The sequence below is a fragment of the Octopus bimaculoides genome, chromosome 13 (genome assembly GCF_046866305.1).
Source record: "Octopus bimaculoides isolate indiv1 chromosome 13, ASM4686630v1, whole genome shotgun sequence".
Classification (NCBI taxonomy): domain Eukaryota; kingdom Metazoa; phylum Mollusca; class Cephalopoda; order Octopoda; family Octopodidae; genus Octopus; species Octopus bimaculoides.
The window spans coordinates 24,562,748-24,588,312 of NC_142940.1; positions in this window are offsets into that span (position 1 = coordinate 24,562,748).

The window sequence follows — 25,565 nt, forward strand, 5'->3', positions numbered from 1 at the left end:
GTTTGTAATACGTTATTTGTACTTTTGTACGAATAACATAGCTATTTATATAAATCACCATTGAATTCGATATTCATTATTCAATATATACCATTAATATAGATACATATTAATGTCTTATAATATGGTAAATTACAATTTAAAATTACTATCTCAGTTTTACTAGTTTCTGTGTTTAGGCTACGGCACGACTGAGGTATTTTCTTTCAGTTCGATCCTAGTTCTGGTATTGGGGGTCTATATGTACGGAATCGTTACGCAACACTCTTTGAAGCAATACTGGGTAAGGATATACACATATGCACACAGTAACGGGGTCAACTCTGATCCTTGAAAACAAGCTACTGTGTGTCTTCTCCGCAAGAAACCAGCCAGTGTCTTTGATCTTGCCAACTACCATCCTACTGCACTAAGTTCATATCTCTCGAGTAATGAAATGGGCCATTAACAATAACCTTCTTTAAAACCACAAATCTCTATCTCCTTAATGACCACCAATAGTCTTTCAGTAGAACTCCATCATCCGATTGCTCATCGAACATCCACCAAAGAGCTCTTAGTCTTAGAAGTATTTTGTGAAAAGAATGGTGTTACCCTCGATGTCAGCAATTCTTTTGATTGTACCTCTTATACGATTCATCTTTCTTAAATTTGTTACCATAGTCGCCATCCATATCTACTCAGATCTATAGGTAGATTGCAATAACATCGCGCTACTGCTATGTGTTGACATGTTAATTCCGGCAGATGCCAGCGTTCAGATAATCCTTCGCTTTTTTCCTTCATGGGCCAACAGGATTTAGGGATCTGAAGATATGCCATAAAACTAAACCCATTATGGACGGGAAACCTAACGTAATCCCATTAACCAGTCTTCCCATTTTGAATATATATATATATATATATATATATATATATATATATATATATATATATATATATATATATATATATATATATATATATATATGTATATATATATATATATATATATATATATATATATATATATATATATATATATATATATATATATATATATATATATATATATATAAATATATATATATATATATATACATACATATATATATGATGTACTTCTTTCAGTTTCCGTCTAGCAAATCCATTTGCAAGACTTCGGTCGGTTCGAGGCAGTAATTAAATCACTTGCCCAAGGTCCCACGCTGTAGGACTGAACCCAGCATCACGTGGTTCAGAAACAAGCCTCTTACTACACACCCACGCCTGTGTCTTTACCATCGTATCTATTAATTGTTTCAAGTGTTTGACAACAACCGTGTAATGACAGTGCCCTTATGTTTTTGTCGAGTCTAATACTTTTTCTGTTAATATATTTTCTAGATAATTACGTTCAATGTACACTCGAGAGCGTAACTCGACGGACTGAATTCGGTTCATTTTTTTATTGTGCGCTATCGTAAATGTGTGTGTGTGTGTGTGTGTTTGTGTGTGTGTGTGTGTGTGTGTGTGTGTGTGTATGCTGTCTTTGTAACCTACCCCATGTTTACATTCCTATCCCTACCTGCTTCCGCGTGCTCAATTGTGTGGATGTGTGTAACTGTGTATTGCTAATGTTCATAATTACATATATTTATATATCTGAATTTCTTTGCACTCCGCTGTCATTTTAACTGTACCATAAATACATTCCTACCTATACTTTGAAAAACAAACAACCAATTGGTTGTTTAATGAACACATTAAACAAACGAGCGATTAGTTAGTCGGTCAGATAGTTAACCAATTGTCTAACAATAATAAAGTGATATGCTATCAGTGTGTGTTAATTAACTATTATTGGCGTAATGCTCCTTCCAAGGCACAAGATTTGTTTTAACACACGAATTCACTTCAAGAATCTTGCAAACCAAATACAAAGTCGTGTATAAGAATTCGTTATGTTATTATTTATTTAATTTTTTATATATTGTGTTTATATATCGTAATAAATTAACATCTTCGCAGATTTACCTATGTTGCAGCCTGATCAATATCTCGGAAGTCCTTGTCGTTAATGATTAGCTCTAATCTAGTAGCAAGTAACCAGAAGAAAAATTCAAAGCGTTGAAAGTTATTGATTTCTATTTTTGATTTTCCCTATTTTTTTATTATTATAAATACCTTAATCATACTATTTCTGAACATTTGCTATGTTTTACTGTAAAATATGTCGTTGAATTCAGGACCTACAGCAAATTACCAATCGATTGAAAGATAATAAGGTAAAGATTTATTTTATTGATTAACTTTCTTTGCAAGATGAAAAGAAATTGAAGAAAGAGGAAATAAAATGTTACAAACATAACGATTCGTTCTCCAACTTCGTTATATAATGATAGTTTAATATAAATATTGATAACTGCAAAAATAACTATTTAACTCAATAATATTTATACAATTTTCTGTCTTTATTCATCAAATTTAACTAGAGTCTAACGCAGGTATTATAAATCATATTAATTACATTTTTAGTGATTGATTTTAATTTTACTATTAATTCAAATTATCCATTAAAAGTTAACAGAAAATTGTTAACAAATTATCATTATCAATGTCACGTCAATGTGGAACACATACTTGAATTTGCTTCCCTTGTATGCATGCAAATAATGTGTAATTTGTCTCCAAGTTTTTTTTTGTTTTTTTTTTGTAATAACAATCCAGCCTCGTAACGTAAAACTATATAACAAATTTTTGATACCAGAGCATGAATACCATAGAAAATGAGATTCTTATTTTCATTTCATTAAAAAGTTAATACTTTAGCTACAATTCTACTGGACAAGAATCTACATTTTTTGTTCTCGTTTTGTTTGTGTGTTATTCAAAAAATATTTTAAACAAGGATTATTGAGCAGGACTTTAAATTGAGGGTCATTGTAGAGATGTGTAGTTTATTGAAATCCATTACTGTTGAAGATATTTGAACAGTAATTTAAATGGAGCAAGTGTTTTTGTCTGTCTTGTCATTTCATTTAGTTTGTAAGAATAGCTGTATCCATGAACTTTTACAGGGTTGATGCAAAGGAAACTGAAAGATATTCTTAAACAGAAGACTTGACCCCATGGCATGCAACTGAACGGATACTGCCTAATGTGTCAAATGGTTTGAAACCGAGCAGCTGATTAAATCAACTATGGATTTATATACATATGCTCGTGTGCGATGTGTGTTTGTCTGCATGAGTGTGCATACAAACAAATGAATTACATCAAAGAACCTACGAGTTGTGATGTATCTTAAGTTCAGACAAAAGATTGATTGCATGATATCACAAATTTCTTTGTTCAATTTTGATGAGAAAAATAAGTGGTTTCGCCATATGGTAATCTCCTTCGAAAATCTACGACAGTTACTCACATGATTTGCCTTCTCTATCGAGTACTCTTGTCTTTCGTGCAGTGTGTCCATACACACCTACACATTCGAACACCGAGGAGTGTGTAGATCTGTGTGTGTTTGTGTGTCTAAAACGGTGTTGTTTTATACTTCATTTGTTTGTTCTGGTAGCAGATTTATTTCTTCAGTTTCCTTTCTCAGATGTAAAATCAATAGAATTTCAACACTAATCAAAAGTAAAAATATGAAAAGTAAAGAGTAAGTGTTGTAGATTGTATATCTTTCATCCAGAATCGTTTATACACGTGTGTGAATAGGTGTTTGTATGTGTGTCTGTGCATTCATTCAGTGTTGTTTTATGGACCATTACTTCTATGGCAATAGTAGTTTTAAATCAAAGTTGATATCTTCCGAGTTGTGTATAATGGGGATACAATAAATGCTGAAAGCGTAAAAAGGAATGAACCAGATCACTAACTAATTAATTTATTCTTATAATCCATCTGGTCTGGCTTTTACACAAAACTTAAAGGAGAGAAAAAGCCTTTCGGCATCCAACTAGCTCAAATACATGACATTAAAAGGAAATATCCTATGTGGCTTAATGATCATCAGTATGATACCAATACAGAAGTTAGTGAAGTAGACAGAGTAGAATGTTTTTCTCCTTATATTCGCAGTTTCGTTTACTTGATATACTCATTACTTACTTTCTTATAGCCATGAGGGGAAAATTATATATGCCTGAAGAACATTTTGAAATAAAACAATAAAACATGATGTGAACTGGATTTTCGATTCGTCTGTATCAAAATATTCATTTAGTACACACACACGCACACACACACACACACACACACACACACACACACACACATACACACACACACACTCACACTCACACACTCACACACGGACACTGACATATATGTATATGTATATATATAAATATATATATATATATTGTTGTATTTGGGGATGGTAATGTTGCTAGTTTAGTCAATATATATATGTATATATTGGCTAAACTAGCAACATTACCATCCCCAAATACAACAATATACATATATATATATATATATATATATATATATATATATATATATATATATATATATATATATATATATATATATATATATAATTATCATCATCATCAAAAGTTTGGGATCTCCTATGAAGTTTATCAGATTGTTGTAGACGAGGATTGAGCACTGAAAATGAATTCACAGTTTCAAGAGCATATCTGAAAACCTAAACCCAAACCCAAAACTAGATCAATATATAGATTCAATATTGTTTTGTATAATCAATATTTATTCCATTTATTTTCTTTCAATAATTTAATGATAATACACACATACAAACACACACAAACAGGCATGCACGCGTAACCTGACACACATGAATGTACGCGTAAACTCACTTGCATGTTTGTGTTTATACACACCTTCTCTCATGCTTCCACTCTTTCTATCAATCTATCAATTTATCTATCTATCTATCTATTTCACTTATTTGACAGTTGCTTGTCTTTAATCTGCTTCCTGACTTGTTCTTTGGATAGCGGTTTGTTAATACGCTTTCTCTAATTTAAGGAGAAAAGAATCGAAAATGTTGAATAAATTGTTCACCGTAAAAGCTTACGTTTGAATAAAATAGCAGACTCAGCTATAAATTATAAACTTAACAGCCGGGATTAGCATCTAATGGAATTCTAGTTTTCTTTGTATTTCTCTATGAATCATCATATTTGAATGTATCGGTATGAGGGGCAAATGGGAGTAAAGCAGATAGAGACAGAGAGAGTGAAAGAGAGAATATGAGAGGCGAAGTAATAGAGAGAAATATCTAGAAAACAGAAAAACGACGACGCATACATAAAAGCTATAAGGACGAAGTAGGTAAAGATATAATAGAAAGGCGTAGGAAGAGACAGAGATATTTTGCGACGGGGTTGAAAGAGAAAGACTACTGTTCGATAAAGCAGAAAAAGAAAAATGCTAAGGCAGAACAGAGTAATGGAAATGGAAATGAAGAAATCAAAAAAAAAATTAAGAAATTGAAATTGGTGAGAGAAAAAATATGATGTTCAGGTGACTGAAGTAGAAATGTATGAATAAAGGATTTGTTTGCGAGAAAAGTCTAAAGAGAAATATGGAGATAAAACGTTGAGAAGAAAAAAATTGACAGATAAAGCGAATAGAGATGAGGTTAAAGATAAGAAATGATAAGACAGAAAGTGACAGAGTGATAGAATAGAGAACATTTATGTACAAATGTATTTGCCTAGGTGTGTGTATTGTGTTTGTCAGCGCGTATGTGTGTGTCTGCGTGTGTATATGTTTGTGTGTATATGTGTGTATACATTTATCTGTATATATTTAATATATACGTGTATATGCATATATTACACATATTTATGTCTATATGACTGCATGTATTTAAATATATAAACAATTATGTATATAAGCTCACAAGCAGAAACTAATTTGTATATATATATATATATATATATATATATATATATATATATATATATATATATATATATATATATATATATATATGTATATATATTTGGATTTACTATCTATCTATCTATCTATCTATCTATCTATCTCTCTCTCTCTCTATATATATATATATATATATATGCATGCGCGTGTGTCTGTCTGTACACATAAGGAAGCCATGCACTCTAACAATCTGGTAATGAAAAATCAAGTTGGAATACAGAAAATTGAATTACGAAAAAGAACAAGTTAAACTTGTAATGCCGTTACTTAGCTATGGAAATCAGAATCCCCATTAAATGTATCATCACCTATATACTGGGTGCGGTGAATAAACCGTCGTCTAAATTGCGCAAAAGGGAAAATAACACTGACATCTCATTTTAACAGGTATACTTACTAAAATTTCATTAAAATATCTTGAAATACTAAAGAGTAAATTTATTTAATAAAATCGCCATTGACTTTAACAACGACCTCCAGACGACTTCGGAATCTCCTCCAAGCACCATGATCTTGACTGGATGTTTGATTTTTATCACTCTCACTACATGTCCACAGATTGCATTGTCCTCAGATTGACATCCGAACACTCTGAAACATCCATATTGGAGCTTCCAGCGCGAATTCCAAACAGTAGATCGTGTTGTTTCGAAAGTTTTGGCAGAGTAAATTGCGTCCTCATTGTGTTTACTCACGGACGATGCCCCTCTCATCCTACTATACTGTGTAGTTGACAAGATCAAAATAAACAATGCGCATGCACGATATTAAAAATAGACATGGCGACAGTTTACCCATTGCAACAAGTATACGCATACACATATGCATGTGAGAGTATATATTCATACATACATGCACATACACACACACACACATATATATACGTATACACAGTCACACATGCACACGTTCAATGTGCAATAAATGCTCATAAAATTAGGATTTATTTTCAACGATGTTAACCCACATTCTGACATAATGCTGCATATCAAGCTTCTTTTCTACGTATTCTGACATTAGCATAGAAACAAAATAGTTGAACAAAAACCAAAAACAAGAAAAATGTAGTCTTATTGATATTCCATTAGTTATATTTCTATAGTCAATAATTAAGAAAATCGATCACAGGTCAGATCATTAAATAAGAAATCATTGAGATATGATACCTTTTTGTAAATAATCTCCTTATATATAAAGCAAAATAACCATATTTCATCCAAGAAGAGAACACAAGCGACATACAGTAGATCAAAATCTATCATGACAAATTTTGGATAGGTGATTCCGAACTTAAATAGGAATGAAGAACGAAATATAACAACACATAAAAACAAATATTGGTAACATAAAATAAACTGTTGGGAGAAAACACTAAAATATAGATCAATGAATTCAAAATAACATAAAAACCTAAGGGTTAAAAGACTCAGCACTGTTTTTCCTTTCTTAGATGAGATAAAGACATAGGAAGTGAGAAAATATATGGACATGAAAAATATAAAGGTAATGTCTATACAAATATAAAAATAAAGACCATAAAAGGGAAATAAGGAAATAAAGGAGTGAATATTTTTAATTAAGAAGAAAAATAGAAAAAAAGGAAGAAACAATCACAAGATAATGTATATAGACTGAGTGAAGTAGCAGTTTAGCATGTTACAAGATAATTTAATCGAGGATGGACAGTATCCGAAGGAAGTTTTCAAACAATGATCTCCTGCTAAACACGTTACGAATCTGCAGTAGCGTACTCAACAATAGCGGAAGTAGCAAGTAACGAACAAATTCTAGAGATATCATAATAGGTTTTCAGATACACTAACGCCATACTATATATGCATATATATATATATATATATATATATATATATATATATATATATATGTGTGTGTGTGTGTGTGCATATATATATGTATGTATATATATATATATATATATATATATATATATATATATATATATATATATATATATATGTATATATATATATATATATATATATATATGTATGTATATATATATATATATATATATATATATATATATATATATATATATATATATATATATATATATATATATATATACATATATATATGCATATATATATATATATATATATATATACATATATATATGCATATATATATATATATAGCTCAAATGTACAGAACAAAAAGCAGAAGACGAAGACAGATAAGGGAACAACAAGCAGGTGATTTGGTTTGATGGTAGTTATGCCTTGCCACAAAGAACATACAAAATAATGATACCAGATTTTTACCTGCCATAAATCCGGTAAATTTTGTAAGTACACTTTTAACAGCAAGAATACAAAATTCTTTGACGTTTCCATCCTACCCTCTTCGACAGAAAGGGATAAGAGGGTAAAATGGAGAGAGAACGATAAAACGGAGAGAGAAACAACTGTGTTGGAGAAAATAAACCAAATAAAACCCACAAAAAAGAACAATAGAATGTAAAAATTCTAAGTTTAACAGTGACTATAACTTTAGAACTTAATGATTAAAATTAAGTTTAAAGATAAAATCACGTTTAATTCTAAAGATATTTCCTAACGTGGCATGCTATCCTGACGGCTTACAGTAGGGATTGCAAAACATATTCTCAAAAGGATTATTATATGCTATAATCTATCCTAAAGGTGCGCTTTAACAGATAATCACATTTCTCATATTTCTCCTGTCATTAGGTGCAAATTTATCTTGAATATATTCTTTGCAATATTAAATAAAAAAAAATCGCCGCAACACAAATATCACCAGTTATTCGAAAAAAATACAGCTAGCCTTCACTTATTTTACATCTTTAGAATTTACGTTTTTGTTGTGGCCTCTGACAAATAAATTATGTGAAGGAGATATCAGTGAGTAATACGCAACGCATCTAAGACTATCAGTAGGGATGACATAACATCAAATACTTGGAATGTGTAAATATATGATCCCTGTGTCTTTCATGCTCAGTCCGAGAAAATAATTCTGTATTGATGTGTAATTCGAATTGTTCAAGGGTTGTAGAGCAGCAGCAGTCCATCCGTGCTCCCATTCACCAACATTGACTTCCACTACATATTCTCACACCTTTGTCAAAAGATGACTTTTCAGTATTAGTAACAGTAGTAATTGCGACTACCACTTCTAAGGAATGTCTTCTAGCTGGGAATTGTTGGAGGAAAACTGCAATATATAGAGGCACTATCGAAATGCGCAACACCTTTACATAATACATATGATCAATCATTCAATATTTTATACGTGCATCTCTATCCATCGTCATTCATTTAATTATAATAAACGTGGATTTCTAACTCATTAGCGGAATACGATTTGATTAAATTTATTGGGATGGAGTTCAAACTACATTGGTCTATAATTGATTCTACTATTTCTTATAAAGACATAGGTCATGGATATCGGTTATCTATATGCGAATTATTCGCTGTCTTTACGACTGATAACTTGACACCTACTTAAGTGTAATGAGCTCAATTCTATACTTGTAATAAATCCTATACTATAGAATTCTCAATTTTATACTTCTAATAAAGTGGTTTTATGCTGTAACTGCATTATGCAAAGTTTATATTTATCCATATTTTCACCTATAGTTTAAGCAATTGTTTTTATAGTTGTACTATCCGTCTCTATTCTATATTCATGAAAAGTTATGAGTCTCCAGTACTTAATATCTGCCTCCGTTATTCACGCACTATAATTGTATCTTTGCTTTATATTTAAATTTTTAGGTACTCTCACATTTACCATTTTATCTCTTTCTTTATCATGTTTATTTATCTCATCTTTGTAATATTTAGTTCATATCACAATCACATTTGTTGTCTTAGTCGTTTATTGACCATTTTATTAAACTTAATTTTAAAACGGTGGTAATTTTAAGGCATTTTGAAGTATTTTCGGAATTAACCTTGATTTTATGTTTAATCTGAATTTTAACATTTATTGATACCATTTAAGGTTAACAGAAGGCAAAACCGTTAGAACGCGGGTCGAAATGTTTAGTGGTTATTTCGTCCGTCTGTACGTTCTGAGCTTAAATATCACCGAGATCGACTTTGCTCTCCATCCTTTCTGGGCCGGGGGGATAAGTTCATTTGTGCACTGGGGTTTATGTAACTGACTAGCCCCACCCCCGTCCAGGCCTTGTATCTATAATAGAAAGGAATATTTATTGAAACTGTTAAAAACAACAGTTGTTTGTTAGCATGGTTGCAATATTTGCTTTGTATCTAATTTTCGACATTATTTGTTCGGTTTCATCTGCCATACCTTCTTATCTCTATATTTATCATATTTCTTTCACTAATATTTCTTCCTTCAATATTTCAGTCCTTGTACCTATAATAGAAAGGATTATTACTATGGCAGCGAGCTGGCGGAATCATTAACGCATCGGACAAGAATGCTTAGAGGTATTTCTTTGGCTCTACATTCTGAGTTCAAACCCTTGCCTTTTATACTTTCGGAATCGTCAAGATAAGTACTCGATGAGCACAAGAGTCGATGTAATCGACTTACTCACCCCTCAAAATTGCTGGCCTTGTTCCAAATTAAGAAAGGGTTGTTGTTGTTGTTATTACAGGTGATATTTCTAGGAATTGCCATGTAGCAGAATAATTACCACCGCCCGAGACAAAATACTTCGTGGTATTTCTTCCGGTTATACATAATGAGTTCAAATTCTGTAGATGTCGATTTTGCCTTTCATCCAAGCGGGTTTCATAAAATAAAGTACCAGTTGTGCACCAGAGTCGATGTTATAAACTAACTCGTGGTTCACTGAAATTTATTGTCTTGGAATGAAATTGCGTAAAAAGAGAATGTAACAAAAACAAATGACATTTCATTTTGCGTCTGCAAATTTTAAAGTTTTTGTCATGTTTTCTTCATTGCACCATAGCATAAAAATATTATTGACTAAAAAGAAAGAGTGCTTCTGCGTAGAAGTGTTCTAGACTTTCAAGTATTCAACGTTGCCAAAACCCCTAAAAGATCTGCATTATTCAGTCAGTTATTCAATAGTTATGCCTTGCCACAAAGAACATACAAAATTATGATACCAGAGTTTTACCTGTCATAAATCCGGTACATTTTGTAAGTACACTTTTACCAGCAAGAGTGATATCAGAAAACATAGCATATATACAATAATTTAAATAAACCACCCTCAAAAGTCCTTGGCTCTTATAAAAATTGATGAAATGAATACTAATTTTTAAAAGAAAGTAATTATTACCTCAAAATAAAAGTAAAATAAGCAAAACAATGACGTACATATTGAGCAGGTTCGAAAGTGAAACACTACTTAACTCTATTCACGGAGAACATCACATCATGCCCAATTTCTATAACTTCTTCCATAGCTACTGTCATTTACTCCCTTTCCTCTTGTTTTGTGTCTATGATACTTTGTTTCTCCCTGTGTACAGCGTTTTTATTTTCTCAGCGCAAGCCACACATTTAAACATGTGCACTCATCTTGCATTTTTATATTGGTTTCAAATTTTGCATAAGTCCAGCAATTTCTGTGTAGGGTGTAAATCGACAACTTCGTATCCAGTGTTAAACTGGTACTTATTTTATCGACCCCAAAAGGATGAAATATAAAGTCGAACCCGTCGGCACTTGAACTCAGAAAACAAAGTCAGAAGAAATGCTGCTAAGCATTCTATTCGACTCGGTAACGATTCTGCCTTCTCACTACTTTAAAAATTAGAATTAGAATTCTTGTACTTGCTACTCTTTTATTATTTCGCCCTGTATTTCTTTCTTAATCTCTCCCTTCTTTCCTCTATCCGATGTAAAGCGTAATAGGAGAAATCAACTAACAAACGTTCATAACAACTATTATTATACAAAGAATAATTACCTCCATGCCAGTTTGATTTGGCCATGTCATCATCAACCTTTATATCTCTGTTTAATGTATCATTTATCAATGTAGCAATTATCAAAAAGGGTGGCTGTTATTTATAGAAAATTTGGCTGACATTTCTAAATGATTCATCTATCCCATAGGAGCCTCATCACTTCTTTTGACGTGTGACTAAATTTGTTTATTAGTTTGTGAGTTTCTGAAGGCGATTTGTGTTATCTTATTATATTTTATTTTTGTTGTTTTAAAATAGCTATAAAATTTTAGATTTGCATAAGAATGAAAAATGTCGCACGTATGGTTGCTTTAATTTGTGTGCAGCAGCTGAAGTTCTCTACATATATATATATACATGAATACTATATACACACACATATATATACATATTTGCATATAGGCGCGTCACGGATAAATTTTAAAAGAAGTGTTATGGCTTCTGATCTTAACTGGTAGAAAATGCTACCATGTACATATTTTGTCTTCCTATGCATAAAAAGATGGGCTACAGCAAATATTCTGATCAATACCATATATTTGCTTGTCATTTACTTGATCTTAACCAGTTGAGCATGTGCCCTGGTGGCTGAAGTGAGTAGAAGTAGTGGGTGAGAATCATATCCATGTGCTGAAATGAATTCTTTGGAGTTTGAATATTTCACCTCTGGAAACACTCATATTTCCAGAGGTGAAATCCTTAAACAACCCTTATTCAGGGAAGTTTTGAGTAGGATGGGCAACTTCATTTGAAAAGAATTCTTAACTGGGCTCCACCTGCAAGGTCATGCACTGCTTATCTTGACATGACTTCACCATGTTGCGCACATATGATTATTATGCATGTGCCTCGTGTAGCCTTAACAGACGGGTAGTCATGTTGGGTATACTGCGTTTCGTATATTTGTACCCCAGTGTCACTTTGATGGCATGCTTTGCTCTCTCACTCAATACTAATAATAATGATAGTAAATAATAACAACAACAACAACAATAATAATTATAATATTAACAATGATAATTATAATATTAATAATGATAATTATAATAATAATAATCGCCGCCCAGGACTAGGCATTGAATACCAATTCAGTGAAAAGGGAAAAAATACCACACAAGTGCAACGAACCTCTGCAGAATGTGTAGGAAGACGGGCAAAAGTGTGACTCACATTGTTAGTGCTTGCGAAAGTTTTGCGTAGAAAGAATACAAGCCCAGACACGACGAGGTAGCCCAAAACCTTCCCTGGCTTCTATGCACGAAAAATGGATACGAAGAAACAGGTGGTTGGTGCCAACTTACACCGGAAAAGGTAATGGATGGAAAGGAGAAGGCAAAAATATTCTTGGACCTAAGAATTGAAATCGCCAAGATGTGGCAGCTGCGAGGGTCAATCATAAAATTTGTCATTGGAGAATTGGGCTCAATACTGCCCGACCAGAGAAAAACAACTGGAAACTGCATACCTAACAAATACCCTACAATCTAGGTGTATTGCAAACATTGGCATTACTTGAAACTACATGCACATTGCGTAAAGTACTGTCTGAGGACCTTGTTAAATACAATATTTTCAAGCAACAGTATCACGATATTGGATCCTGTGTGACGTTTTAAGTAGTAGTAGTAGTAGTAGTAGTAGTAGTAGTAGTAGTAGTAGTAGTAGTAGTAGTAGTAGTAGTAGTAAGAATAATAATAAAATTCTGCGATAAATTTGATGAAACCATAGACCATCTTGTTTCTGGATGTCCTGTGCTGATACCAAATGAATGCAAAACACGCCACGATAGGGTACGACAGTATTTACATATGGAAAATATGTAAACACTACAAAATCGGCATTCCTGCTTACTGGTATGAACATCATCCTGAGCCGGTCGTTGAAGGTAAAAATGTCACCATCCTCTGGGATTTCCCAGTCAACACCGACAGAACGATCCAGGATAATCGACCAGGCATAATCATCAAGTTAAGGGGAAAATATACTTGTAGACTAATAGATGTAAATGTTCCCACCGATAAAAATATATCTGTAAAGGAATTTAACAAATTAAGTAAATATAAGGACCTGGAAATTGAAATACAAAAGATGTAGCATTTTAAAGCGAGAAGTGTTTCTGTTATTGGGGCTGCTCCAGATATGACAAAAAAGGCATAGATAATATCCCAGGAAAACCATGTCTCAGAGAAATCCAAAAGATTGCGCGTGACAAGTACTGACCACATCCTTAGAAAACACCTATCAGTTTGAATGTTTCTGTTGTATTACATGAAAATAATACACTATTGCCCCTTCCACTTCCCCTGCCAAAGCTTTCAGTCATACTGTAACATCTTTAATCCGTTACACGCCCTAGGACGCTGGATGTGTCTCAGCAAGTGATTGTAACAAACATGCAGATTAGAAGTAAATAATAATAATAATAATAATAATAATAATAATAATAATAATAATAATAATAATAACAATAATAATGATGATAATAATAATAATAGTTATTATTATTATTATTATTATTATTCAGTAGTTTTATTTTTATAACGTGCTTTCACTTCACTACCGAGCGCAGCTCTGTGCGCCTTGGGTATGTGCTGTGGTTTGCTGTGGTGCTCTTATGTTTACTGTATTGAAAGTGTTTTGCGTAGAATGTGTGCAGTACCCAGTAGTGCAATTTTCTGTATGTTATATATATTTGTAAGTCCTGGTGTTTTTGTTATGTATTTGTCTGAATATTTTTTTATTATACCTAAGGCACCTACTATGATAGGAATTGTTTCTGTTTTTAGATTCCACATTCGAGTTATCTCTATTTCCAGGTCTTTGTATTTTGAAAGTTTTTCCATTTCTTTTAGAGAAACGTTGTCATCTGCTGGTATTGAAACATCAATTAGAAGGCATTTTTTTCCTTCATGATCTTTGACAACTATATCTGGTCTATTTGCCTTAATTTCTCTATCTGTGTGTATTGGCATATCCCAGAGTATGGTTGCTTTCTCGTTTTCTGTGACCTTTTCTGGCGTGTGTTTATACCATCTTTTTTCTGTTGCTATTCCATAATGTTGGCATAGCTTCCAGTGTATATAGGTCCCAGCTCTGTCGTGTCTGTGAATATATTCCTTCTTAGCCAGGACTGGGCAGCCAGAGATAATATGATTTATTGTTTCTTGTCGATCTCCACATATTCTACAGTTACTTGTTATATTTCTTTTCATTATGTGTTTTTGGTAATTTCTGGTGGGGAGGCTTTGGTCTTGTGCAGCAATTAAAAATCCTTCAGTCTCTGCTTTGAGTCCTGAGCTTCTCAGCCATTGCTGGGATTTTTCTCTGTCTATTTCTTTCGCATTTATTTTGGCCAGTATTTACCATGTAGGGGCTTTTCTTGCCATCGTTTTATCATGGTCCGTTGCTGTTCTAGTTTTAGTTTGGATTTCATTTGTTTTATAGCTTTTGTTGTTTTTTCTTCTTCTTCTTCGTATTTGTTAGGTAGATTGATTTCTTGTTTGTATTTGTCAGCTTCCTTAAATACTGAAAACAGTTTTTTGTTTTGCTCGTGTTTTGTGGCTATTTGTATTAGTTTCCCTTGCTTCTGGAGTAGGTATTTTTGAAGTCCTATGGTGGTTATTTTATAATAGTTTTCTAGCTGTATAAGACCCCTGCCACCTTCTGTGCGTTGTATATATAGCCTTTCTATGTCAGATTTTGGGTGGTGCATCCTATATCCTGTCATTATTTTTCTTGTTTTCCTGTCTATTTTACATAGTTCGTTTAGTGTCCAGTTAAGGATGTTGTAGCTGTAGCTTATAACTGGGACAGCTAAAGTGTTGATACCCATTATCTTGTTTTTAGCATTGAGCTCTGTTTTTAGTATTGATCTAACTCGTCTATAGTACTCTTTCTTTATTTTTTCTTTCATTTGTGTATGTTGTATCCTATCTAGTTCATTGACTCCTAAATACTTATATGATTGGCTTTCGTCTAGTTCTCTTATTTCATTGGCTTTATCTAGCCATTGCTGGGATTTTTCTCTGTCTATTTCTTTTGCATTTACTTTAGCTAGGAAGGAACTCAATATGAATGGAGAACTCCACCCAAGGGCAAAATTAGTAAGATTATACCTACCTATAAAGGATGGTAGCAGAGGGTTAATATCAGTAGCAGACTGCGCTAGAATTTTGCTAGTATACGTAGAAACTACTATGTAGTTAATCGTGAAGAAAGTTTATTATAAGCTGCCAGAGTCACAGCAAGACATAGGGAAACTGAAAACCCATATGATCTTAAAAACCAGATGAAAGAAGAGAAATTACCTGACTAGCAGGAGAAAGCGTTGCATGATAGATTCCCAAAGATAGTTGCAGTAAATAGTAGAAGTGTGACATGGAATGGTTGCAGAAAGGAAAGCTGAAGAGGGAGTCGGATAGTTTGTTAGTAGCTGCACAAGATCAAGCATTGAGGACTAATTGGATAGAAGCCAAGATAGACAAAAACAGAGTAGATTCTTAAAGTAGATTATGCAAATTAAAAGAGGAAAGCGTTACTCACTTAGTAAGTGAATGTAGCATGCTGGCACAGAAGGAATACAAGGAAATACATGACAACCTAAGGAGAAAGCTAGGATTTAAACATACTGATAAATGATATGAACATCAACCTAGTAAATTACTAGAAACTAAGAAATGGATGTTGTGGGACTTCAACATTCAGACTGACAGTGCAATAGAATTTAGAAGGCTTGATTTAGTAGTAGTAGTAGTAGTAGTAGTAGTAGTAGTAGTAGTAGTAGTAGTAGTAGTAGATAAAGAATAGAAAGTGCCAGATAGAGAATAGAAAGCGGCAGATAGGGAATAGAAAGTGCCAGATAATTAACTTTACAATCCGAAATAATGAAAACATTAAACATTAATATGAGAAATATAGAATAAATAGCAAAGTACCAGGAGACCTAGCCATTGAATTACAGAGACTATGGAAAGTGCGGGATAAATGAATTCTAGTAGTTATAGGTGCAGTAGTTATAGTGATGGGATGGATAGAGGAAATAGGCATAATACCCAGTTTACTACAGCTCCAGAAAATAGTGTTATTAGGGATAGTTAGGATACTTAGGAGGGTAGTTGACATCTGAGGTTGCTTGTTGTAGCCCGATGTTAAGATGTTTTCTTTTCCAACAGTCTAACCTGTTGAGTATATATGAAAATAATAATAATTCGACGATTAGAACAGAAACACCTACTGATAGACGTTTTGTCCCTTCTGAACAAGATAACGCCCAGAAGGTAGTGCAGAAATTGCCAAAGTACAAGTACCTCAAAATTGAAGTATTCAAGAAGTGGGGCTCGAAGATGAAAACAATATCAGTAATAACTGGAGCATTGAGCATGATAAAAATCATATAAACAAAAACGTAGAAGCTGTATCTGGATTCTCAACACTACGCACTATCTGAAAAAAAAACCTCTCCTAAGAAAAGCCCACATCCTACACAAAACACAATCAATTCAATAATACAACCCAAACAAATCTATCCACAAACACAAGACGCATTCTATATAGCAATTATCTAATAAAATAAACAACCACCAATACACAAAGAATACACAATACAAAGACTAATACAGCAAAAGACTACGAGACACCATAAAAAAGAAACTCACGAAATACAATTCAGAGAAGAGTTTGCCCTCCCCCAACATAGAAAAAGAACACACAATGCTTCATATACCCTAGCGACACGGAGGTGTAGCAGGTGATGTAGCAGAAATTTGCCTGAAACAACCAAATGTTGAATACTATTGAAAATTAGAAGCTCCAATGCACTGATGCAGTACCAGGCAGTGGTTATCATGGCTTCTGATTTTAATTGATTGGAAGTGTTATCATGTACATTGATTTGTTTTGGTATAAAAGATGGGATACAGAAAATATTCTGCTCAATACCACAGAATTGTTTATCAGTTGCTTGACGTTAAACAGTTGAGCATGTCCTTAGTGGCTGATGATATATGCATCTCTCATCACGGGAAGAGGTAGTGGGGGAGCATCATAGTTGATAGGAATACTTTGCAGTTTGGATAATTCATTTCTGAAAATATGGGTGTTTCGTTCAACATCCTTAAACAACCCTTATTAAAGGACTTTTTGAGCGGGATGGGCTACTCGACCTGAAGAAAATTCTATCTAGGCCCCCACCTACAAGGTTGTGGGCCACAGATATTCATATGATGTCGCCATATCACGCACATATGGTTGTGATACATGTGCCTGGTATACCCTAATCGAACGAGTAGTCATAATGGGTATACTGGGCTTCGTATATTTTATCCCAGTGACACGTTGATGGTATGCACTGATCTTTCACTCAATAGCAACAACAACAACAACAATAACAATAATAATAATAATAATAATAATAATAATAATAATAATAATAATAATAATAATAACAACAACAACAACAACAACAACAGCAACAACAATAATAATAATAATAATAATAATAGTAATAATAATAATAATAATAAAGAAATAGACAGAGAAAAATCCCAGCAATGGCTGAGAAGCTCAGGACTCAAAGCAGAGACTGAAGGATTTTTAATTGCTGCACAAGACCAAAGCCTCCCCACCAGAAATTACCAAAAACACATAATGAAAAGAAATATAACAAGTAACTGTAGAATATGTGGAGATCGACAAGAAACAATAAATCATATTATCTCTGGCTGCCCAGTCCTGGCTAAGAAGGAATATATTCACAGACACGACAGAGCTGGGACCTATATACACTGGAAGCTATGCCAACATTATGGAATAGCAACAGAAAAAAGATGGTATAAACACACGCCAGAAAAGGTCACAGAAAACGAGAAAGCAACCATACTCTGGGATATGCCAATACACACAGATAGAGAAATTAAGGCAAATAGACCAGATATAGTTGTCAAAGATCATGAAGGAAAAAAATGCCTTCTAATTGATGTTTCAATACCAGCAGATGACAACGTTTCTCTAAAAGAAATGGAAAAACTTTCAAAATACAAAGACCTGGAAATAGAGATAACTCGAATGTGGAATCTAAAAACAGAAACAATTCCTATCATAGTAGGTGCCTTAGGTATAATAAAAAAATATTCAGACAAATACATAACAAAAACACCAGGACTTACAAATATATATAACATACAGAAAATTGCACTACTGGGTACTGCACACATTCTACGCAAAACACTTTCAATACAGTAAACATAAGAGCACCACAGCAAACCACAGCACATACCCAAGGCGCACAGAGCTGCGCTCGGTAGTGAAGTGAAAGCACGTTATAAAAATAAAAGTACTGAATAATAATAATAATAATAATAATAATAATAATAATAATAATAATAATAATGGCAAGCAGACTAGTAGAAGTAACACTCTGAGTTCAAAACCAAGGAAGCAAGGGCACTGCCGCCTTGGCGGACTACCTTGATAGAGATTATGTCTCGATAAAATTACCGCTTAATAGTAATCTAAAAACACTCCTTCTTTGTGAGTGAAAATGACAGAAAATTAGATGACGGTAACGGTGTGAATGGGATTGGAATCAATGGTGAAGACGTCGCACCCAGCAGGTGCCTCAATGTGAAGCAGGGTGGGCCCGGTCGGAATCATGAAATTGCTAGCCATACTTTAAGACATAAGCGGAGTAAGCAGGTAACATGATGCTTATGGAGTGTTACTACCGGAGCACCCCAGTGGATGCGATTGGGGTGCCTGTCGCAGGGTACAGAAAACGAATGTCCAGTGAATAGAAAGCAATGGAACTGTTCGAAATTACTGACCAGAGATTATGTGACCAAGCAAGAGCAATACGAAAGAAGGGATAGTTAACAGAATTGGAGCTAGAAGCTATTAAAAGAAGGATATCGGGTGAGGCTGGGCATACGAGAAATGAAAGTGGTATAGTGGAAAAGAGGGACATTTTTTTTCCCGAGAACATAATACCTTGATTTGGAAAAGAATTGAGATCATTGACTACTCAAACATGGAAGATTGATTAATAATAGACAGAATGCTGGATCTATTAAATACAAAAGGGACAGAATTTATGTGCGACTTTAAGAAGGTTTACCAATGGAGACTAAATCAAGAGATGAATAAAGTCAATAGTCAATACTGTACTGACACACATTGAAATAAAGAACATCACACAAACAAATAATCTCACCGGGGCTGCTAGTAGGATTTTGGCGGAAAGGATGGGAGGAAATAAACGGATAGAAGAGGAAATAAGCAACCGTGGTGGAAAAGGAGAATTTCTGAAGGTATGAACTCCTTGAACAGTGTAGTGTCAATACTTGTCAGGAAACAAAATGGAGAACTTAAGAATGAGTGGAAATTTAAGAAGTATGGTGTAGATACAAAAGGCCTGAATGTTGCAATTGAAGAACTGAAGCTGCGCATACATGCAAAAAAAAGCAACGGATTAAGTGATACCTGCCAAACAAATTGTTTAGAACCGACCAGCAAAGATTTTACCAAGAGATTAATTACGATAAAATACATGAAAGATTAGTTCCTGATGCTGATGATAGACAGACATATAGATAGATAGATAGATAGATAGATAGATAGATAGATAGATAGATAGATAGATAGATAGATAGATAGATAGAAAGGTAGAGAGAGAGAGAGAGAGAGAGTGAGACAGACAGACAGACAGACAGACAGACAGACAGACAGACAGATAGATAGATAGATAGATAGATAGGTTTCTTTATTAGCCACACAGGGCTCAACACAGAGGGGACCAAATACAAATGTAGAGTTTTTTCTTTTCGAGGGGGGCGAAAACAAAGTAGAAAAAAAAAACAAAAGTGGGGACAACGATGAAAAAAAAACATCGCAAAACGTTTGGGGTATTTACAAAAAATACGAAATAATACAGAAAATTCCCAATAAATGGGGAGGTTATCCGTGGAAAGAAAAACCTACGAAAAGACCACGGTAACCTCGGTCCTTAGTGTCACAGTTTGTTAAATAAAATTTCTTTTATTTACGCAAGAAACGTAAGTAACTCTGTTTACAAAATTTTAAAACGTTTTATAGAATCATGGTCAAGGTGGCTTCGTCATTTATACGTGCCATTCTTGCTACATGTATCCATCTTTTCTCGAAACATTTGCTAGACAACACTTGCCTCTCTACTCTCACCTTCCTTTTCAAGTGATATTTGAAAAAGTTGATGAGAGATTGACCAGAGAGAAAAGTATTTGTCTCTAATCCTTTCAGACGCGTCCACCAGATGCATTCTTTTGCCATAGCCACAAGTACGATAAATACAGCTCTTCCTTCCCGTTTAAAGGAAGGAGGTGTGACGATATTAACGATAGACTCGGTTGATAAACCGACTCGTCCCACACGCGACAGCAGTCGTTCGACGTAAGCCCACAGCTCCGAAATGGTTGGACACTGCACGAGTGCGTGCAGAACGGTTTCATCGCTCTGACCGCATCTCGGGCAGGTCGGCCCCGCATTTCGCGAGCCGTGTCTATAGAGCTTATCCCGAACGGGTAGCGCCTCTCGGTAACACTGCCAAGCCAGGGATCTCTGGAAGTTGTCCGTAGGTCCCGGCCCGAAAGTCGTCCTGAACAGGCGGGTGAGGTATTCCTCGTCGACGCCCAGGTTCGCCCCGAGATCGTCGTCGTACCTGTCCTCCACTAATCCCCTATAGAATGACTTCGTTGTGATGCAGCCGCTCAAGGTCGACCCGGGACGGCAAAGTTGTTGCAGAGCAAAGCGACACTCACGGTGCCATTCGCCATTCCTCGGCCTCTTTTTGATCCACGACTGCAGCTCGGTCATGGAGACGAGCTGCGGGAAAGCGCGTCGCACAAACGGCGACCACACCTGCTCACCGTCGTCTACGTAGAGCCGGAGATGTCGCAGTCTCAGCGCATGTCTGCGCATCATCAACCACGGCATGCCCAACCATCCTTTCAGCGGGTGTTGGCAACAAACGGATCGCCTCACCATCGGAACGCTTCCTTTCCACAAAAAGCGGAAGAGGATGCGCTCCATTTCGGTGATGGCGCGATCGGGACAAGGCACGACGGTCAGGCGGTATTCGATGACGGACGCAATGTACGCGTTCGCCACCTCCGCCCGACCTTTTAGGGACAGCTTCCTCTCGGACCATTGTCGGCAGAGAGTGGCCACCCTACTCGTTATCTCGTCCCAGTTCTTCTCCATTTGCAGGTCCGGACCGAACCAGATTCCGAGCAACTTGACCGGACCGTCCGTCCAGCGTCCCACTACTGAGGCGCTGCCGGACGGTATGGGCTTGCTTCTCCAGGTGCCGAGCAGCAAACCCACCGACTTATCCCGGTTGATTTTCGCTCCCGTCACCGCTTCGTAGTCTTTCAGCGTCTCGCCGACAAGCTCGATGTGCTCGTGGCTAGACGCTATGACGGTGACGTCGTCCGCGTATGCCGACACGCTCGTCCCGCACCCCAGTTCTCGCGGGATGCCCCTCAGCGTCGCCAGCTTCCGCAGTAGTGGCTCGAGAGTCAATACGTACAGGAGCGGCGACAGGGGGCATCCCTGACGAACCGAACGTGCAATGTCGAAGGGTCCCGATAGACGTGCATTGACGCGAACAACCGAACGGATGCCTGTGTACAAGGCAGCCATCCAGCCGCGGAAAACGGGACCGAAGCCGGCCGCTTCGAGGACGGCCTCCAAGTATCGATGGTCTACCCTATCGAAAGCTTTGGATTGATCCAAATTGATCAGGGCCCCACCCATGCCAGGTTCCTTAACTACCCTCTCTATGATGTAGCGCATCAGATGGAGGTTGTCATGGATGCTCCGGCCCGGCACGGCGCACGTCTGCTCCGTGCCGACCAGTTTCTCGATGACAAGCGCCAACCGCTTGGCTAACACCTTGGCCAAAATTGTCATGTCTGCATTGAGCAGTGATGGGCCTAAAGTTATCTATGGCGTTACCGCTCCTCGGCTCACAAAACCGGGAATGCTCCCGTTCTGCTGCCAGTTGCAGTACACGGCCGCCAAGACGTCTCCAAACAAGTCTGGCATACAGTTGTAAAGCTCGTAAGGCAGACCATCCAAACCCGGAGATTTGTCCGTCGAGCAACCCACCATCGCGTCCCTCACCTCCTCCGCCTTGATGACCCCTTCGCAGCACTCCGCCTCTCTTGCCGAGAGTCGTGGCAAGCTGTGCAGGTAGGCACTAAAGTCCACCCTGCCTTCTCGCTCGCCACTCCTCCCGAACAGTCGGGCAAAATGCCGCTGAAACGCTTCGCACATCTTGCTCGGCTCGAGCAATTCGCGCCCCTGTTCGTCTACCAAAGACCGGATGGTGGCTCTGTTACCCCGCTGGGCCTCCGCCACCCGGGCCTCTCGTGCGGCTCCAACACCTTCATTCCTCAGAGCACGCATCCTTGCCCTGACAGCACACCCTTCGTGTTTAGCATTGAAGTGTTGGTCGAGGGCCAACCTCGCCGCTAAAACGTCGGATGCGATGCCACTTCGCAATGCCCCTTCTAACTTTATCACTAGCTCCCCCTCTACTCTGTTCCTCTCTACAGCTAGTGCCCTGCTATACCTTATTGCTTCCGCCCTTACTGCTCTCTTGAGGGCAAACCACCATTTGTTGTTGACGATGGCTCCCGTCAAAGCCCTCTTTACTAACGTGCTAATCCGGTCTCTGAAAACCTGTCTCGACGGGAAAGACGCGTTTAGTTTCCAGTAACCGGGACCCTGCCTATGTGCCTTATCTAAGTCTAGCGTACAGGTCACAAGTTTGTGATCCGTGTAGCTGACTATGTGGAACTGTGGACATCCTAAACTATCCCTATCTCTTGTCCTACACACTATCCTATCTAGATACGATCTCGACGACCCAATGCGGTTGCTCCAAGTCCACGTTGGCACATTTGGGTGGTCGAGTCGGTACCTGTCAGACAACTGGAAGCGTCTGAGCAGGTCTATGAGGCCTTTGCATCCCCTTCTAGTTTTGTCACTCCCCACGTAGTCTAGATGCGTGTCCAAGGTAGCATTCCAATCCCCCACTAAAAGTAAGGGACGAGACGTTCCCAGGAATACTTCTAGACGTCGAAAGAAGTCTGACCGACCTGTTAAAGGAGGCACATAAACTGCCAGCAACCGAAAAGCGCCTCCATCGCTGCCATCCACATCTAGGACAACCAGTCTACCCTCCGGGTCCGTAAATATCGTCTTTACTTGGAGATCCAGACTCTTGCGAAAAAGAACCGCCGTGCCACTACCGCCCATCCTCGGCAGACCTGGAGAAAAATAAATGTTAAACTGTCCGCCAAACATGGACTTTAGGGCCCGCGGTTCATGGAGTCTGGTCTCACTAATGGCTATGATATCCAAATTGTGTGACTTGATGTCATTTAAGAGGTACCCTTGTTTCCAAGGCGACCCCAAGCCACGCACGTTCACACAACCAATCTTCACCATGATTCTATTTATACGTGTGCTTTAAAGCACAAAACAAAAGAACAGTGTGTTACTTACCGTTAGAAAGTTTTGTTTCCTCCTTGGATTTTTCACCAAGGAGGCTATTGTACAATTTCTTACACAAATATTTCTGGAATCCCCCTACCGAGTTGGGGTAGAGGGTTTTTATTGTGTTGTGTAATGCTGGTGTTACATGAATAATTTTAATGTGTTTTGGCGGTGTTGTACGTGGGTGGTTGTTGGTTTTGATATCGTTATTTGTGATGTTTGTTTTAGAGTTGATGTAATTCATCAACTCTGTGTTTGTACTGTCTATTGCTGTTAGCATTGTTTTTTTTTATATTGCTATTGGTGTTAGTATTTTCGGGAGATGTGAATCTCCCTGCTTTGTTTGTGTTTGCATTTTGTTTTGTTTTCTTCTTACTGCGCTTCCTCTTTCCTTTCGTAGCTATTTTCCACTCCTCCCCACTCTCTTCATCGGATGATGGGAGATCTGAGGAGTCAGAAAGAGGTAACGGCAAATTTTGTGCGTCTGTGTGTGTTTCTGTGAGTGTTTGTGTTGCTGTTTTTATTGATGTTGGCTGCTTGTTATTTGTGTGTGGTGTATGTGATATGGGGGAGGGAGAGGCAGTCTTGGAATTTTCTTTTTTTTTCTTCTGTTTTTGCAGTTTCTGTTGTCTTTTCTGTTGTGGTTATTGCTGATATTTCTGTTGTTGTTTTTTGTGTTGCTGGTGGTGTTGGTAGTAAGGTTTTCTGTTGGGGGTATTTGGTAGTTGCTTCTGTTGTTGTTGTTGTTGTTGTTGTTTTTGTTTAGCGGCCAGAGGGCAGTCCTTTTTCAGATGTGCTTCGCTGTTGCATAGGTAACAGCGAGGTCGCCTGCCCTCTACCACCACATACAGCTTGTGGTCCTCTGCCAATCTAATGTTTGGAGGAATTTTCTGTGAAGCCTCCTCCGTGATGTGGAGAAGGATTTCCAGATTTTTCCCTCCCCAGTTCTTTTCCTCTCCGACCGTAATCTCCAAAATATTTGCCTCCTCCATTTCCAGGCATACGGCCGATATCAGCCATTGGGTGTCCACCTCCGATGGCACATTTTTTATTATAACTTTGGTCACTCTTTGTCCTAGATAACTCGGTATCATTACCAAGTCATCTGTGCGGAGAGAGAGTGTCGAAAATTGTTTAGCTAAATTTTCATCCAGAAATCTCACTTGCACCGTTCCAAATTTTCTTCCCCAGGTGACATGATTTTGATAAGGCCAAATTTTTCTAAGACAAACTTCA